At 33.4% G+C, this 19,545-nt stretch overlaps 1 protein-coding gene across 14 annotated transcripts in view; it reads left to right on the forward strand.

Annotated features, from left to right (window-relative positions):
- Positions 1-19,545, forward strand: part of SOX5 (SRY-box transcription factor 5) — a 1,174,568-nt gene that overhangs the window by 707,587 nt on the left and 447,436 nt on the right. The window contains exon 1 of one of the 14 annotated variants that reach the window (XM_059886535.1): positions 17,586-18,677. The gene's annotated coding sequence lies outside the window, so the exon portion shown is untranslated. 14 annotated transcript variants of the gene reach the window in all.

The raw sequence follows: 19,545 nt of genomic DNA on the forward strand, positions 1-19,545 counted from the left end.
AGCTAGTATAACATGATTGCTTAAGAAGACAGTCTGTTAATGTCTAGAAAAAAAAAAAAAGTTGAGTTTGAAGGTAGTGGAATGAAGCAAATTAAGCTTGTAATAGCACCTATTTGATGGCTTCTCTCAAAACGGGTGCAGACAACACTCTGCCAGTTTTCTACATGTTGAAGGGAACATTACAAGAATAAAATCTTCTGCAATAAAAATTTAAATTACTATTTACTTTATATTCACATCTAATTTACATATGGTTATATTGACTAAAGGAATAATTTTTCATATTAAGAAAGTTTGTTTTTCTAAAGAAAGAAATATGCATCAGGTATTGTGAAAAATTAAAATTTATAATTACTGTGAAAAATTACCATTAATGGGCTGCAAGAATATTTCTGACATTAGCAGTACTTTACCGAAAGTTTGGCCAGAGTAATAAAATACTTATTACCAGGGACAGATTCATAGAGGTTAATTGCAGCCTCTTTTTTTTTAAACCCATTGTACTCATTAGTGATAAATACATTCAAGTTAGCAGGTAACCCCTAGGTGTGAATCAAAGGAAAGTTTTCCCCTCACGTTCTGTCACCTAATGGCACCTGTAAACCTATTTAAGTTTGATAGTATATTTTCAGGATGTTCTGATATTTGCCTTTGTTCATTTTATTGATTCACTATTACTTTGTAGAGGAAAAGGTAACTACAACTGATTACAGATTTTGATTACTATCCCAATAATTTGCCAGCTAACTTAGCTAAGATATTAGTTTGGAATACAGCCTGCGTGAAGCAGTGGACAAACTGTAGTTCTATCACACTCACCCTGGAGGACTGTCCTGAAGACTTAGCAGGCAACCCGACTGATTCCCAGGAGCAATTAAGGGTTAGATGTCAGGTAGTTCGGTGTTTAGCAGGTTGATAGATATAGAAATGTGTGGATATTAGGATTACGTCACACATTGGTATGTTCTTATCTTGTGTTTCTAAAGTATAATAAGCATACAATAATGTATTTGTCTGTGCTTAGGGAGCTTTTAACTAAAGTCTGTGTATGCACCATACCTGAGAGGCAAATAATAAGACCTATTCTAATACTTGAGCACATTACTCCTCCATAGAGCTGGAAGCTTTTTTCAAATGGATTATATTCATAATGCATTTAAAAAGCAAAATTACATCCATGGATAAAGTCTAATTTTTACTGTCTGTTTTTTCCACTATCAATTCTCCAGTCACCTAGTGAGTATGTGTATAATGCAGATGTGTATTACGTATGTTGAATACCTCTCTTTCTATAGACTAGTTACATATAACTGATAGATTTTGGTTTTCTTCCATAATTTGTTACTCATTTATAATTCCAATGAGGTTAACTAACAACATGGAAAATAAAGCAATCTTGATATTTCTCTTGTTGTGACTTAAATGTAGTTTAATATGTCAGGTTTCTGACTCAGGTGATGGCACTCAGATAGAAATATGTTCAAAGATTTAACCAAAACATGAAATATCTTCCTTTTAAAGGAAATTTTTTGTTGAGCAAGAAATGGACCAAAACATAGCAAATTCTTTATTGCTTCATTCATTCTGTCTCCCCCTCTTTTTTTTTCTTTTCACTGATTGAGAGCTTTGTCATTTATACTGAATATAAGGTTTGAATGTTACATAGATGAACATAATCAAGTGATATTCCTGGAGAAGAAAAAAAAATTAAAGACTGATAATATTTTGCTTCAATAAACAGCATTTATTTGGACATTCTTTAAGAGAATGCCTCCTAATTCTTCATTTCAATCAGGAACTAATAATGGTGCAGGAGGTGACCTTTTCATCCTTTCTGACTTCTGTTTTCTCCTGTAGTTTGGAGGCTGCTCTTCCTTCTCTTTAGCATTATCTATTCTTCTCTTCACTTACTAGTTGAGAGTCCATACATCCCTGGAGATACTGTGGCGTGTGGTTCTGCTTGTCCAATAGGGGGATGTTGTATTTCTCCACAATCAGTATCCTTTTCCCTCGGAGCCTGAGAGTAAAACCTCAGCGGTACTCCCTGCCTTTGCCAGCCTGAGGAGTCAGAGACTCAAAGTTGTTCCCAGCTCTTGCGCCTTCATTGTAGAGCTGCATTTCTGCTCAGTGGGCTGCCGAGAAGGACCAGACCGAAACAAGATTTAGAAGAATTCTGGTGAGAACTGTTTATAGGGATATGGTATTTTAAAAGAATGTCGTAAACAAACAGAATTGTGGCATAAACAAAGATAATTAGCATAAACAATGTCGTTTTAGGACAGGTGGTTTTAAAAAACAAACAAAACAAAAAACCCAAATATGAACCCAACTTGTATGCTGCCAGTTTGGAACCACTGAACCTTAATCTGTACTTCATGAGAATTACCCAGGTTTGTTGATAAACTTATTAACATGCTTTTCTGTTTCTTTTGTATCATTTTCCGGTCATTATGCCCTTTTGTCACCCAGCTTGAAAGTAATTAATCTATTACAAGGTAGTTTAAGGACTTTTTACCCATAAAACTTGACAGAAGGAAAACTAAAAACAAAAGCCTGTGGTTGTTCGTAGACATCTGAAATCGGTGTCAAAGCTTAAATCAGTTCAAACCTGAACTCAGCTCATTGTATTTTAAATCTCTCTTTTTATGTAAGTGACATTTCAGTCACTTGGCTGTTTAGTATTAATACATTTACTTTTGTCTTGCCTTGGAATTCAGAGATTTCTTGCTATGGTTGAATCATTACTTGTGTTTTGTGTGTATTTCTAAGTGTTGCTTATGTCTGCTTCCTATTTTCTCTATAACTTAGTGAAGGTGGTACAGCAGTATATAAATGTGGCTGGTGATCATGCAGAATGAGCATGCTAACTGTGGTGAACTACATTATTTAAACCTACTACTCTGTTGTGATGAACTTTTATCTGGAGATATTTAGGTTTATCACTAAATGACATTTTTTTCTTAATGCCTTGTACTGGAATATTTTGATTTAGATGAAATGTGTAGTGTGGAGAACAGAAAGCTGTTTATTTTTCTTGCATTAAGGACCAAATTTCTTTATGGGAATTAATTTTTTTTTCTATTTGTTTTCTCATGGAGATTGGGGATCAGGAATTCAAAGTAGGTATTTCTAGTATTCTGTAGCTCTTTTCTTTGCTGAAATGAAAGCATTTGTGAATGAGTTTTGGTTTCTTGGAGTTATAAAGATGTGTGTAAACTAGTAAACCATGTCTCATTCATGTGCTATGGAGATTTCTCGTACTTCAGGACAAAAATAATTTGGCTACTAACGAATTAGGGCTACCTGCCAGTGCCAACACATACTGTAGGTAAGAGGAACACTATAAAGAAAAGCTTCTGGCAGCAAATCCGTTGAAACTTTCATATGTGACAGTGTTTCTATTTCTGCTCTTCACATCTTTGAAAGAACGTGTTTTTTAGAAAAGAAAATGTTAAAAAACAGAAGATATAATCTTTCTTTAAAATGTATTACTAGCTTCATTTTTAATATTTCTCATTGTGGAGATTCCTAGAATTTTCCTGTGTTCTGTGCACACATGCCTCCCCTCTTCATCCCCATCATTTCTGTGACATTGAAACCTAAGAATCAGATGCATTGAGAGTAGATGTAATATGAAGAAATGGTATTTACTGTAGAGGGCTCCCCCCCAAAAAGGTACACTCAAAACCTTATAAGATTTTTATATTGGCAGTTTAAGAGAATTAGATCAGTTGGGACACTGAGCAACAATTTCATATAAGATGTCTCCTCTCCTTTAGGGCTTCAGGAACATTGAGAAAAGAAAGGAAAGAGTTAACTTGCTTTGCTTGTTGATAGTTTTTTAATCTAGTAGTATAACAGGACACAGGCCCAAATCCTGTTTTCTTGGTATATTTTTAATCAAAATTTATTTTAAATGTAGTAAATCATTTACTTTATTACTGAATTTGGTTTTGTTTTTATATGAATTAAGATGATGACACCAAGGGGGTAGATTGTTTGAGAACTGATTGTGGAACTTTCACAGAAGGTCTGTTAATTTGTTTTTTTTAAACAATTTTTATCTAATAAAAGAATATCCTAATGAAAAAAAAGCACCAAGATTGAAAGCGAACAATATGCCTTCATGTAAGGGAACACAAGATGAAAAAGTAAGGCTTTATTTATGCTATTAATTTTTCAGCAACAGTTAAGATAAGTTCTAAACATTGACAAAGTTCTAAAACATTTTTATTCTAATTCTGGAGTCAAGGTATTACTTGTTTGCTTACATTTCTTCCTTTGGGTTATTTACCCTGAGCCAGAGTTTGTTGGGCAATAATTTACAAAGTCCAAAGACTTTTTTTAAACACGTTTCTTGATGTCCTTTTGTTTCAACTCCCATTTAAAAATTTTGCTATTGAGTTTCATAATATGTTTGAGAAGAGTTTGCAGGAAGGTGTCATAAAATCAGTTAATATTTTTTCTTTTTTTTATCAGCGCTACAAGAGATCTATGTTGAAGATTTGTTAGGACAGTGTGTAGTGAAAAGAGTGAACTGGTAATCAAAGTTTAATTTTCTGATTCATTCACTAATTCAACTTTGACCTTGAATGAGTGATAACTGAATATCCAATATCAGATTCAGGTTTTCATCTCCCCCATAGTATCATCAGGATGTGAAGAAAACTTTTAATATGCAAAGTACCATTAGCCAAGCAGAACACCTTGGAGTGGAAAAACAAAGATAACAACAAATGTTCTTTCTGAGACAAGTACTCTGTTTCTTTCTAGTTCTAAACAGAATTTGGGAAACAGAGGAAAATATATTGTTTTTAAAGCCCTAAGGACTGTGGGAAATAAATATGATAGTGTAATCATTTCTTAAAATTTTAGCATTACTGGAAGAATAAAATGGATCTGATTTGACCTATAAATAGTTTTGGAATATTTAATGCTTTAAAAGCATTCTTCTAAAGAAAGAAAAGCATATCCAAATGCTCCTGATATCAATTTAAGGAACAGAAGTGAAGAAGCAGAATAAACAGACTTTTAAAAGTAAATTAAAAGATAATTGGGAGTCACTAACAGTTACGTGAATAATTTAGTATGAAGAATATGATCGACACATATACACACAAAAGTTTGGAATTCAGGAGAAACTTTTTTGCTTATAGAATAAGGCAATTTTGAATAAATTGATTTTGAACAAATCATACTAAATCCTGATGAAGCTGTAGTTTTGGGAAGAAAATTTTGAAAGGAAGAATATATTTTGTAAAAGTACAGAGCCCATTCCCGCTTTCTCATTTGCAGCACAAAATCTTATGACATGAGCAATAAGGACATATTCTAGCTTTAAAAATTGGAAGGTCATATTGTAGTTCATATTTAATGGAAAATTTGCATTCAAGAAGTTGGCTAAATCAAGATATGCTTGAGTAATATTTGAGGATATTTGAGATTTCTGGTTGAGATTAGAAATTTAAGTGCTAAAATATTGACATACATATAAAATGACAGTTTCTTTGTGGATTTTTAGTATTTCTTCTAAAGCATAGAATAATTTCCTCTTTTTTTGGGTGAAAATTTACATTTTTCAATGTCTTCAATGGTTTGCTTTTGGAAGTTTAACAGAATAGAAACTGTTATTAGCTGGGTATAAGTTCTCAAGATCCAGTTCTTCTGTACATAATGAAAAGAAATTTGGGGTCTTAGTGTATGCGTCTATAACATTTGAAGATGGGTTGGACAATCTCTAAAATCTCTTAACTCCTCCAACATCTCATTGCTTTGAAATAAATACATTTGAAAGATTCCTAGCACCTCACTCTAGTGATCAGAATTCTTGCATTTCTGTATCTACTTTGGGACAGACTATCTCATTCAACCAGCCTGTAACATGTGGAATCACTTCTCAATTTCCCTGTCAACAGAGCGATGTTCTGCAGGAACATGTAAACATAGTATATTTTCGGAGTTCAAAATCTAAGTAGTATGTATAATTCTTACTCAGTATTAAGTACTCAAATATGCTGTGGACTATTTTGAATCTAAATGTTTCAAAAAAGATTCACAGTCCAGATGTTTGAAACGCTCAGGTGCATCAGATTCCTATCCTCAACTTTTACAAGTATTGTAAAAAATAAAAAAATAAAAAAATAATATATATATGTTATATAGATTGTTAAACAAGGCACTGGGGGGATATAAAAAGCAGGAGAGTGGCATTTTAAATCAAAGAGCTGAAAGTCTGTTTACAAAAATAAGATAAAATAAGAAAACTAAGACTGGACAGTAGAGCATTAGGACAACGGTGGTGGGGGGGTTGCGGATAGCTCTGGACAGTGTATGTCTTTATATGAATAAATAAAACATTGGCCTGGAAAGTGGCAAGATCAACTAAGATTGCAAACAGGTAGTCCAAAGAAAAATTTTAAGTGGTTCTCAAAATAAATTAGACAACTATTAGTATTAGCATCAGGCCAGTCAACCTAATATGCATTAGTAGTTGGCAATGTCAGTAGGAAGCAAGAAGTAGAGGAACAGCCAATGAAAGATGCATTAAAAAGCTATATAATCTGAGAGGGGCAAGCATCATATATTGCTAACATCTTACGTTTGGCAGATTTTGTGCTTTTCTAAAAACACAATATTTTGGGGAGAAATTTATTCTTGCCTAGAGAATCTCATGGGCAGAGGAGCCTGGAGGGCTGCAGTGCATGGGTTGCAAAAGAGTCGGACACAACTGAAGCGACTAAACAACAAAATACTATCAGTTACATAATCTTTGATTACATACCCAATGACCTTCTGTGTTATCTACATTTTGAAAATATGACTATGGTATCAGGAAGTCTCTGTACAAATGAGTTGTAAATTTCAAATATAGATTTATATATTTGAGATAACATAGGTATTAAGTATATGTTAAAATTATTTGCTTAATAATTATGATGGTAAATTTTTTTTTATTCTATTCCTGCCAGTTTAATTTAGGAATAAGGAATAGATTTTTTTCTCTTATGCTTCTGAAACAGGTATAAATGATGCTTAAAAAATTTAAAAAAGCAGAAAAGAACCATATTGAACCAGAATTACATTTAGAGGGAGGGAAATGTGCAAATTTCCTACTGTTAAACAAGAAAGAAAATCTGGAAGTTATCCCAGTTGGGCAACTTACTGCTAATATATTTTATAATCCAGCATTTAGTGATATACAAAGTTGGCATATGTTCCTAGAGTTTCTAAATCAAGAATTAAAACTTTATGATGTATAAGTCACTTAAATTTTTTTGGGTTTTAGCCATACATCTATAAAATGGGCTTTAAAATGAGTATAAAATTATTTATCCTCTGATGCTAATGAGGCATCTTAAACTTATGAAAATTTATAAAAATATTTGGATATCTCTGAATGCAAGCCATTGAATTCAAACTTTGAAAATTAGGTTTAATTCTGGACAATATAAAATGGTCAGAATGTCAAGGAAAAGTGTATATTTTTGTTTTATATTTGAAAATTATTTTAGCATATAAAATATGTGTAAGAAATGTATTGACTTATTTTTAAAAATTTGTACTTAAGACAAGTATAATGGTTTTATATGTACTTATGATTATTGATCCCAGGTAACTTGTACCTAAATAGCAGCAATATAGCTATAGCTTCCTCTGACTGCTTACTGCTACTTACGAAATATCCTAAAAGCACATCTCTTCCTATTTTATGTGTAGGAAATCTGATACATCAAAGGTTTTTTTTTTTTTTTTGCATGAAATCTGTATAACAAGTATTTAAGGAATGAATTTTCTGATTAAACCTATTCCTATGCCTTAACCTTTGCAAATTAAAATTCATTTATTTGTGTAAAATCATAAAAACAATTATATAGAACAAATTATTGGACAACAAAAAATGATTTTCTGTTAAGGTAAAAAGGTCACGCACTGTTGATTTTTAAATTACTATTTATACACATATTTTGAAAATTAGAAAATTTTAAATAACTTGAGGAAACTTACTTATGCAAATCATAGATTTTTATAGTAAAAATAGCATGACTCATTTTGTATTAGCTACCTGTTCCTTTAGACCATAGGTAAAGCTGGGGGAAATTTATAGATTTCTCTTTATGGGCAGCTCTATAATATGCAAACAAAAACACCTCAGAAACAGAACCCTTATTTTTGATACAAAATTGTTTTCCACTGATAAAATCTGTTGAAAGCTAGAAGCCATCCAAAGTGCTGATACCAATTTAAGAAGATGATCTTTTGCCTTAATTATACATCTGGGAAATATTAGCTGAACATTTTGTGGAGAACAGTGAATACCTTATTTGCCAGTTGTCTAAAATGCTGCTAATGATCGACATAGTGCCAGTGTTTTGATGGCTCAAACCTAGGCTGAATATGAATACAAAGAACACAGTTGGGGGAAAAAAAGCACACATTTTATACAAAACAGATTTCAACCATCTGCTTGGCACTTAAGTTTGTGACTATAGGCGATATATGAAAGAGACCACTGTCCACGTTATGAATGCTATCACTTTTATTGGTACCTTAGAAAAACCATAGGGTTTTGCAAGCGTATATAACCAATGATTTTCTTCAGCTAAAGAATGAAAGCAACGTCCCCGGCCAAAATTTTGTTCTCTCCATAATCTCTTCTATGTCAGTCGTCTTTTCCTAGCAAAGTGGGTTTTGCTAAAGTAGGTCTTTAGGGCTAAAATATACCAGACAGCCCTATGCCAGTGGCCCTTAGGAGGAGAACCCCAGATGGTTATGAGATAAAATACTGTTTGCTTTAGGAATAGGTTATATTCCTGAGTCTGTTGCCTGAATACTGTGGTGCATGTCAAATCAGCATGGAAGTTAATGGTCCAGAAGCACTTCTGATTTTAATGCTTTCCCATTTGTTCTGAATTTATAGTATTAAATCAGGCCGGTGCTATTTCGTCACTAGTTCAGTAAGGGAAAATCATACTACCGACAGCAGACTATAAGCAAAATCTAATTGTTTGACCCATTTCATTTACTTTAAAGGTATAGGAGAAATTCTCACTAAAATGATATTGGCGAATATTATATACTAGAAGTTTATAGATGTCTAGAGTTGCAGGTAAGAGATGTTATTGTCTGGTACTTAGGACGTAGTAAGCAAAAAATGAATTTTTGACTTAAGTCATTTGACCTACTGTATTTTCCTTATCTGAAGTATATTTTATATTGTAAACATATGGAAAATTGAGTTCGTAAAATGTGTTAGCTTACTGATTTGTCTACACTGTATGAATTAGCATAGATATATTGAGACCTTTTTAGCTTTTGCAGAAGAAATACGTAATTTAGTGAAAAGTATAAAGAAATGTTCTCAGAATCCGTCTGTACCTGTGCTTTCCAATATGGTAGCCACTAGCCACATGCAACCATTGAGCATTTGATATGGGGCTGATCTGAATTGAGATTTGCTGTAAGTACAAGATACACACTGGAGTTTTGAAGACTTGGTTTGAATGAAAGGATGTAAAATACCTTACTAAGATTTCTTAAATATGATTATGTATTGAAATGGTAACACTTGGATATGTTGGCTTAAATAAAATGATTAAAGTCTTTTCACCTGTTTCTTTTTTACTTTTTTAGTGTGGCAACTTGAAAATTTCAAATTAAATATGTGGCTCATATTTGTAGCTTACATTATATTCCTATTGAAAGATGCTATTTTATGCCTTTCTGTGGAGGGAGGGAAATTAAAGCGTCTACCTCTGTCTAGATTCCAGTAATTAACAGCTCAAAAGTATGGCAGTGCATCAGAAAGATTTAAGTTTTTATTAACAGTCTTCCTTCTTAGCTTTCTTCTACAAGAAGGTGAAATGTTATCACTTTAAAAAAGCCCTAATAGTAACACTGACTTTCATAGATGCTTATATCATTTACCCAGTGAATATTGTCAGTTTCTCCAAACTTCTGTGGAGTTACAATGGAAAAGAAGATGTTTGCCTAGGAATTGTTTGCATTATTTTGGAGATTATATGTTTGAAAGGTACAATTTTATTTACTTTTATGAAGTGCAGTATGTCTGTAATTTCTTCACTGGATGTAAAGAAGTTGGTGGTAAGTAGGAATACCTTCTCTTTTTGCATTCCAGCTAATACTTCACACAGTTTCTAAACTTGACCCTCAAGATGTTATCCAAGCTCTTTATCTATAAAGATAACAGTAACATTCAGTGTGTGCCCAGACTGCCTCACAAAAATCTTATCTCTATTTCATGAATGAAGAAGATGAAACAGAGAGAGTTGCCTAATTTGTCACAGGTAAAAAGTGGCAGAACTGGGGTACCAACTGAAACAGTCCGGCTCCAGAGACCTCACTTTTAACCATGAAAGTGTAGTACTGATCTTGATAATAAACCACTTCCATAACTTTATAATTATCATTTATTTTACTGTTAGAAATGTCTTTATTCACTGAACAAATGTATTTCATGTACCTATTTTGCCAGGAATCATTTTAGTTGCTGAGTAACTCACAAATTGCAGACACTGTAAATAAATAACATATAATGATTGTGATATAGACTTCTAATTTTCCCTCTCAGGATGAATTCATTCATGGCACAAAGTGCTAGGTGGTGAAATCCAGACATCTGGACAATTATATAAAGGGTTTCTTGGTAAAGGTTCCCTGGAACTATTTTTGAGAGATACCAATTTTCAGTGCACGTTATAGAGGGAAATTCCTTACTGTGAGAAGTGTAACCATATAAAATTTCTCAAATATCTCTTTCTCAAATCCTTTATAGTGGACTACATACTGCATATGTCTTTATGGACAGGCAGTGCCTTCATTCAGAAAGTATATCTGATTAGTTTTTGCTATCTTAATTGGGCAACAAGCTTCTTTACTGTAATTTTTAAGTATGTCAATGTTCACGTTTTATATGGTGATTTTATATGGAAATTTGTGATGAATTGGTAAATAGTTAACATGATATTGATCCTTTGATCTAACTTGTAGCTATGACCTATACTGATTTTATTGGGTAGCAGGCAGAAGTATTGGTAATTTTGAGTAGAAAACTCAACCAGGTATGTGACAGGTAAAAAAATTACAGATTCCTGGGAATAACAAGGCATTTGGAAATGGAGATGAACCTTGTGGTTTTACTACACAGATTTTCCAGTTTCACTATTAAATTTATATATGATAATATAGACATGAGTTGTTCCATGGATCTCTGTTTTATGTGTTGGATCTTTTAAGTGTTTTTTCCATGTGTAGATATGGCTATGGTTTCTGGTGCTCTCTGATTTCTCAGTACTTATTAGCTCTAGTTACTGGTAGACCTTGGAATTAGACTGCTAAAATTTATTCTACAACTTCACCACTTATTAGCTATGTGACTTTTGCAAATGACATAAACTCCCCAGGCCTTAATTTCTTTATCTGTGAAATGGAGATTATAATAATTCCACCATTTAGATCATTTTGCTGCTTAAATATTAAAGAAAACATATATAATTTGGTTTGCTCAAGTAGTGATTATTATTTCTTCAAATTTTAATCATATAGAAGAAATTCTAAGAACATTTCAAATAATATGGCAAATGACATCAGATAGCATACTAAAACATTAAGTCCTTAGTAAATAATTCTGAAGCCAGTGTTTGTATAGGATTCATTAGAACTTCAGATACTTCCTAAATGGATTAAATTATTAAAAGATAAAATACTCACATCATAGAATCACTTTTATTTTTACATATCATATAAATATATTTTATATAGAATGTATTATACACATTTTATATAGTTATATATAATGCGTATATTATGCACAGTATATATATATATATTTTATAAAGTGTGTGTAGATGTATAGACATAAAATAAGGAAAGAGAATTATTTCTAAAATCTTGTCTAAGAATAGCTCTGTGTTTCCTAACAGTTATGAGGTTTATGGTTATCATATTCTGATAAGAATAAAAGCTTTAATCAGTAATCTCAATTGTTTTAGGGGACCCTGATGTCTAAGGGAGTAATTTATGAATTTGTAAATTGTCTTCAATAGAAATACTGCAGAAGATTCATAAGGCATTCTTCACATTGCCATTTTTAGTAGAGACTAGATAAGAGAAAGAATGTTGAATGATAACTAACTTAAGTGAAGGAAGGCATTTCTATAAGTAGCTAAACTAATGTTTGCCAGGTATGTAGATTTCCTGGTGAAAGGATACTGGCAGAGATCTAAGAAAAGGCTAACATGTCCCTTAAACTCTCTCCTTTAAATAACAGTTTTTACATCCAGGCTGTTGCTAAGAGATGAGGAACAATCACTTCTTGACTGAGTTGTATTCTTGCCTATATTGAGGGCACTCCCACCTCTGTCCTTAAATTGACTCTAGATTTAAGACTACATAGAGACAAAGCAAGACGTTTCCTCAGAAAACACTTTTTGGATCTGCTCAAGTACCTGCAGAGCATCATATTGAGATCATAGAGTTTGGTATAGTACACCATTAGTGGCTATCTTCATTTGAAGCATGTTAAGGCTATCTGTTATTTATTGTCCACTGTGATAACTGTTTTGTTTGCACATTTTGAACAATCCGGCATCTCATTGGGCCCTCTGGGTTGATTTCACTTTAAAAATTACCCCAAATTATAAGTGAAATAAATTAACAGTTGATTTTATATGCTTTCATATGATTTAGTAGTACATCTACATTTAGAATGATGTAGACACAGAAACATTCCCATCTTGATTTTTTCATTTTAAAATATTTGGTGAATATTTAATATGTGAATAATTTGGCAACATGAAAGTACACACCGATGTGAATAAATGAATGAGCAGGAGTGGCAAGAGCAGGAATAAAAAGTCTACAGTTTATCACTTTATCGATACAAGAGTATCATGTAAAAGCACTGATTTTTCTTTTTTCCTTTGAAAGCTAAAGTGTTTCCCAAACTGATGGTTTTTGTGTAGGTACAACTGTTTTAAAGCTGCTATTTATGACAACATCTAGGCACTTATAGCTTATGATGTCAAATCTAACTCATAAAAGCTGGAAAATTTTTGATTTTACAAATCTTTTTGAAAATTTCTTGCAACCAAAAAATAGCCTGATAATCTAAAAAAAAAAAATCACAATTATTAAGAGATACAGAATTCTTCTTAATATTTCCTTTACTTCAGAAAATTCCAAATCTATGAAAAAGTTGAATGTGTCACACAGTGAACATTTGTATTCTTTCACCCTAATTATTAACTTCTGGCCCCTTTGCTTTTTTCTTTTTCTTTTTTGAAAATAAAGTAAATTGCAGGCTAATAGTGGTAAGAACGAGGGTATTCTCCTACATAATGGCAATAACAGAACATCCAAGAAGTATCATTAATATAGTAATATTATTTGATATGGCCCATATTTTCTAATTGTCTCAATAATGCTGTTTTAAAGCTTTTTTTTTTCCCCTCTTTAAATCTAGGATCAAGTCAAGCATCAGTTATTGCCTTTACTTGCCATATCTCTTTAGGTGCCTTTTAATTGTAAATAATATCCTGCTATCTTTTGTCTTGACATTATTTTAATCTCATATAGTTATTTCACAATCAGAATTTGTCTGGTTGTGTCCTCATGATTAGATTCAGATTACATACAGATTTTAAAGATAGGTATTATACCATTCTCTTTTAAAAAATCAGACAAGACTATAATTATATGTATCAGAAGTAGCTACCTTGAAGTTCAAATTCTCTGTACCAAATTCATGGAGACTTTTCTTTTTTCCTTGGCTTAGATTTTAAGAGATACTCTCTATCATCAGAAAGCTATCCAAGCCACTGTGATTTGTCTTGTAGAGAGTTTGGTGTTTGTTGGTACTAGTTGAGAAAATAGGACCTCCTTAATCCAAGAAACTATGACAACTTATCCATAAAGTCTACTCTGAAGATGCCCATAAATACCCAAATTTTTTCAGGTAATAATTTAAAAATATTGATTACAAATCTGTGTAATAGCACCATAAAAGTATATTTTGTTAGCCTGGAATTTATAACCACAGTGTTCCCTCTTTATGAAAATAATGCTAGAAGTCAAAACAAATTCAGGTCTTTTCCTCATTCTTCATTCACCATTCCCACATCTTGAAAATCAGAAATAATCTTTTTTAAAGTTTTTAACATATTTTTTAAATTTGGAAGAAATTAAGAGATAAGTATGAACTTCTCTTGTTTAACTCTGCTGCTGCTGCTAAGTTGCTTCAGTCGTGTCCGACTCTGTGCGACTCCACAGACAGCAGCCCACCAGGCTGCCCCGTCCCTGGGATTCTCCAGGCAAGAATACTGGAGTGGGTTGCCTTTTCCTTCTCCAATGCATGAAAGTGAAAGTGAAGTTGCTCAGTCGTGCCTGACTCCTAGTGACCCCATGGACTGCAGCCTACCAGGCTCTTCCATCCGTGGGATTTTCTAGGCAAGGGTACTGGAGTGGGCTGCCATTGCCTTCTACTTAATAAATATTTTAAGATTATGGAATAGAGATCTTTTTGTTAGCAATATTTTCCAATACTCTAGCTGCTTTATGACATGAAGCAGTTATTCAAACAGAGTGTGTAAGAATTGGAAAATCACTCCTATTTAGAGGTTGCATCCTATTTAGACACCTGCTCCTTGGAAGAATAGCCATGTCAAATCTAGACAGTGTTTTAAAAAACAGAGACATCACTTTGCCAACAGAGGTCCATACAGTCAAAGCTGTGGTTTTCCCAGTGGTCTTCCCCGTGGTCATGTTTAGATGTGAGAGTTGGACCATAAAGAAGAGCACTGAGCACTGAAGAATTGATGCTAAATTTTGAACTGTGCTGTTGGAGAAGACTCTAGAGTCCCTTGGACTGCAAGTCAGTCCTATAGGAAATCAACCCTGAATATTCATTGGAAGGACTGATGCTAAAGCTGAAACTCCAATACTTTGGCTACTTGATATGAAGAGCCTACTCATTGGAAAAGACCCTGATGCTGGGAAGAATTGAGGGCAAAAGGAGAAGGGGGCAACAGAGGATGAGATGGGTGGATGGCATCACTGACTCAGTGGACATAAGTTTGAGCAAACTCAGGGAGATAATGATGGACAGAGAAGCCTGGTGTGCTGCAATCCATGGGGTTGCAAAGAGTTGGACATGACTTAGCAACTGAACAACAACAAGAGCTAGAGTAACAACAGCACAAGCTGTAGAGTCAGAGGCCTGTGTTCAGATCCTGGCTGTTTATTTCACTGACTGTGTGATATGTAGCTAGTTACTTAACCTCTCTGAATCTCATTTTCCTCTTATGTAAAAAAAACGCTGTTAAGTAATTGAATATAAAGTGCTTTAATTGGACCTAGAATAGCAAACACTGAATATGTATTAGCTGTTATTATTGATGACAAATTGTTGATATGTAATTTCTGAATGGCACTTGAGAGAACAGATTTTTAAAGCAACAGTAAAATATGCATTCCTTCATGAAATATTTATTGAACACTTTGTATATACTAGACAGTTCTGGGTTTGGAGATTTAGTGATGAACTGGGCATATATGACTCTTGTCCTCATCAAACTTACAGTCTGATAGGGAGACAGGCTTCAAGCAGTTGCAGTAAATAAAGGTAAACATTGTGAGTGGAGAAGAAAGTACATGTTATGGGGCATTAATTCTGCTCTGTGTGTTAGAGCCTTTTTGAGGAGTGAGAAGTGAAGTTGAAGAATGGTAGCATATTCCAGACCTAGGCAGTTAGAGAGGTCATTAGTGTGGCTCTGGAATAAGATAGCCTAGTTTACAAGCCTGGTTCAATCTTAAGCAAAATATATACCCTTGGGTAAGTTGCTTGGCCTGTCTGTGCCTGCCTCAGTTTCTTCATTTGTTGAGTGAACCTAGGAACAGTACCTACTTCATAGAGGTGTTCTGAAGATTAAAAGTGATGATTCCAGGACAACTCAGAACTGTCATTTTGATATTGTAAGTACCCAATAAATGTTGGCTTATATTAATGATCACAGGATTCAGTTTATATAAAGTCCTGATGACACTAGTATATCAACTGAAATGCTTGAAATTACTCCTTGTGAGGGACTGCACCAGGATCCCATGTTGCTGACTTCTTTCAGTTTTTATTCTTTCCCCTATAGTTAGAGCTTTATTTTGTAGGTTTCTAGTAGTCTGATCTTCAAAACATGTCAGAATATCAAGCCGAACATACTTATATTTGTCCTTGTTGTATTAATAAAAATGGCATTTTGTGAGGGCAAAAAATAACCTAGTCAAATTACTGCTGTCAGGTAAATTTTAAATGGGTTTGAATGAATTAAAAATGAAGCATTCTACTAGTGTTCTTGGAAAGTTTATGGAACAAACTAGGCTTTACCAGTGTGAACAACTTAGCTGTTTTTTCTGCAGGTTGCCCTCTCCCCACATGACTCAGTAACATAGTTACATTTATTGGTTGTTTACTTACTTTTAATGCCCTTCATTCCACTAAGGTTTGTGAGGGGTGAGAAACAGAGTTCCAGAATGGATGGTTTGAATTGAAAAGAGACTTTGTGTGGTTAGAATGAGGATGAGTGGAGAAATTGTAGGGAAGTTTTGGTTGTGAACAGCCTGTTGATTGTTGCTTTTTATTAAATGGAAATGCTAAATAATGATTTAATCTTATGAAACTGTTATTATTCTCTGCTAATTGATGGAGTCTGATAAACTTCAGTGCTTTTTTTTTTTTTTAACTGTAGAATTTCTAAATTTAACATTTTCAGTTGTTTCAATATAAGCTGTCATGTTATGTTAGGGCGCAAAACAATAGTGTATCTAAAAATTGTTTTCAAAGGTATTATATATCCTCAGGTGAAAACGGGTTCATACACATTTTAAAAAATGTGCCAGTATAGTTATCATGACTTACGCTATTCAGTTATATTCTTTGTTGTGTCATTAGTGTGATCAGTTGGATTCCTTGTTTCTGGAAAAAATTTTTTTTCTTTCACACTGTTCTTTAATTTCACTTTTTCTATATTGGTTATTCATTGTAAAATGCTGCACCCATGACCTGTGAACTTTGACTCATACTTTGAAGACCCCTTAATTATTTAATTGGCCACTCAGCATAATTCAGCTCACAATAAAAAATTTGAACTTTTTTTTTTAATTAAGGAGATTGTTAAGGGTAGGAGACGTAGGAGCAGCATTTATTACTTTAACATTTTTCAATGATACATTTGCTTCTGACCTTTTTTATTTCATTTATATCATGTCATATGTAACTTTCCTTGTAACATAATTTTATATGATTTTTGTAAGATTTTGTATTAGTTTGTTGATTTTACAAATTTTCAGGTAAGAGTAATCCATATTTTGAGGAACATGTGCCACAGTATCTAAGGACCTGCGGTCTGGGAGGTTGTATCAAATTCTCTGTTGTTTCATTTTGAATTTCTACAGTACATCTCTTGGAAATACATTTTTCATGTTAAGATTCTCTACATTTATTTTTTAGAAGGCAGATTCAAAAAAAATCAGAAAACTCAATCAGTTCTAATTTTGATTAAATATTTTCATAATTGCATTTATTTACATAAATGAGTAATAACTGATCATGAGTAGGTTATTTAATGTAGTAGTGAAAGTTAAGTCACTCAGTCGTGTCCAACTCTTTGCGACCCCATGGACTGTAGCCTACCAGGCTCCTCCCTCCATGGGATTCTCCAGGCAAGAGTACTGGAGTGGGGTGCCGTTTGATAGAAATTAAGACATTTATATGATAGACTATTTTCTTTGGAGTTTCTGATTTTTAAGTGTCCAAATTTTTATTTATTAGTTCTTCCTTACAGCTTTTATTAGGTACAAGGCCTGGGATGTTTAAGATCATTGTCAGAAGGATAGCCACATTTTTTTAATTGAAATTTAGGCAAAGGAAAAGGCTGTTTTACTGTATCCATGAGCAGCCAACATTAACTTCCTTATTTATCAATGACTATTTTGCATATGGAATTAATATTGAAAAATCAAAGAAAAGTGTTTATATTGCTTTATAAAAATATGTTTATGTTTTCCATACTATACCTGTGTTGACTTAGAGATGAACAAAAATGCAGAAACATATTTTTAAGAAGTTTATAAATTCAGATGTGTAATAAGCTTTATGCATCTTCCCAGTGTCAGTTGGAGAGCTTTAATATTAAAAAATTCTATTTCAGTTAAAATGACTGATCAGTTCCCATAAAATTCTTTGGCCACACATAAGTACTGAGCTCCATGAAAATCCACATATCTGCTCAAAAAGGCCTCTGCTAATAGATACTGAATCTCTGAGACCTCAGTTTTCTTGGCTGCTAGGACTCACGGCAGCTTGGCTGTGAGTTTCCCTGGTGCTCGGCCCTACTCAGACTTCTTGGCTTTTCACTCAGTGTTTTCCTGGACTGATCTGGCTTCTCTTCAGGTTTTCCTATTTCTCCCAGGAATCTTTCTCCAACCCAGTGTCCTTCCTCTTTTACTCAATGGAGTTTCACTGGGGAGCTCCATGACTATTCCTGGTTCCATCCTCTCCAGCTGCTTCTTGATGCTCTGGTTATTTTGCAGTGCATTCCACAGCCATCTAATAGACACTGAATCTTTGAGGTTCTGGAAAATGTCACAACCTTTCGGAGACAAATTTCAAGGTGAGCTTCTTTGTGAAATCAAGTGAAATTGAACAGAAGCACTGTTTTGCCTATTTGTCAAAGATAGATTTGTAATTATAGTTTTATTTCTTTGCAACAAAATACAGATGATAAAACTTGTTACTAAACAATGATAGAGAGTGATTTGTAGGTACTAAATAGCCTATGAATTAAAATGGGAAAATTAAAAGAACACTTTGTTAGTGGTCATCATCATTAAACAGGTGAAGTATTTTCCACTACTTAGGAAAAGCACACTGTCTCACATCTTAAGTTTTATAGCTGTACTGGTATATAGGTATGCATGTATGCCTGCCCAAAAAGTAAGAGAGCCAGGTCAAGAGTTAGCAGAAGACAGAGAGAGAGAGGGAGGAGGGGACTTGGAGACAAAGAAAGCAATGAAAAATGAGAGGGAGTGCCTTTTGTAGAATACCATGAATTCTTCACTGAAGTGATATACTTTCAGTGGAAAGAATAACCCTGCTTTCTTTCACATGTAGAAGTTATCTTAGAATCAAGAGCCACAACAAAGAGGTTATACAGCTTATTTTAGGTGAATTTGATTACTTGATATAATGGTGAGGGACAATGAAAAAGGACTTTGCTAATAAAAATTTTTGAGATAGTTGATACATGTAATCCAGATTACTGTTCTTTTGGAAAAAAGAAAAGCAAGGAATGTCCAGTTTTAAAAAATCAGGTTCACAAATTAATTAGGACTATTCTAATTTTATTTTTATTTGTAGAGCTAGATCCTTTGTTTCTTCATTTTTGTACTAAAGATAATAGAGAAGAATCATGGGGTCCTTCATGGCATGTAACAAGAAATTCTTCATCCTGTGGCTGAATCCATATCCATGTTAAGTCC

Source organism: Bos taurus, chromosome 5 (genome assembly GCF_002263795.3).
Source record: "Bos taurus isolate L1 Dominette 01449 registration number 42190680 breed Hereford chromosome 5, ARS-UCD2.0, whole genome shotgun sequence".
Classification (NCBI taxonomy): domain Eukaryota; kingdom Metazoa; phylum Chordata; class Mammalia; order Artiodactyla; family Bovidae; genus Bos; species Bos taurus.